This window comes from Etheostoma spectabile, chromosome 14 (assembly GCF_008692095.1).
Source record: "Etheostoma spectabile isolate EspeVRDwgs_2016 chromosome 14, UIUC_Espe_1.0, whole genome shotgun sequence".
NCBI lineage: Eukaryota > Metazoa > Chordata > Actinopteri > Perciformes > Percidae > Etheostoma > Etheostoma spectabile.
This window is the reverse complement of record NC_045746.1, coordinates 10,753,317-10,753,634: the sequence shown is the minus strand read 5'-3', so window position 1 is coordinate 10,753,634 and position 318 is coordinate 10,753,317. Positions and strand designations below refer to the sequence as shown.

The window sequence follows — 318 nt, the reverse complement described above, 5'->3', positions numbered from 1 at the left end:
CTGATCCTGAGTAGCAAAAAATGGGATTTCCAAATCCGAATAATTTTGATCCAGATTACATATTTTGAACAACTGGCCCATGAAGTAAACATTTACCTCACAGTTAATATGCCAGATTTGTATCAGTTTTCAAACTTCTTCAACATACTTATATGTAAATGTATGTGATCAGGGCCAAATGTGGTTAAAAATGAACTCAAAGTTACAGTAACAATTTGGCTGGGGATGTATGAAGCAAACAACACTGTGTCAGGAATGTTTCCAGATTGGTTTGTTTTCCACCCAAAAAATTGTTTTGCAGTTTTGTGTGTGTTTGGC

General features: G+C 35.2%; 1 protein-coding gene and 1 pseudogene across 1 annotated transcript in view; one reads left to right on the top strand and one right to left on the bottom strand.

Moving 5' to 3' along the window:
- LOC116702208 (telomerase reverse transcriptase) overlaps positions 1-318 on the top strand; it is a 47,011-nt gene that overhangs the window by 41,195 nt on the left and 5,498 nt on the right. The gene's annotated exons all lie outside the window — the stretch shown is intronic.
- Positions 1-318, bottom strand: part of LOC116702210 (sodium-dependent neutral amino acid transporter B(0)AT1-like) — a 16,640-nt pseudogene that overhangs the window by 15,166 nt on the left and 1,156 nt on the right.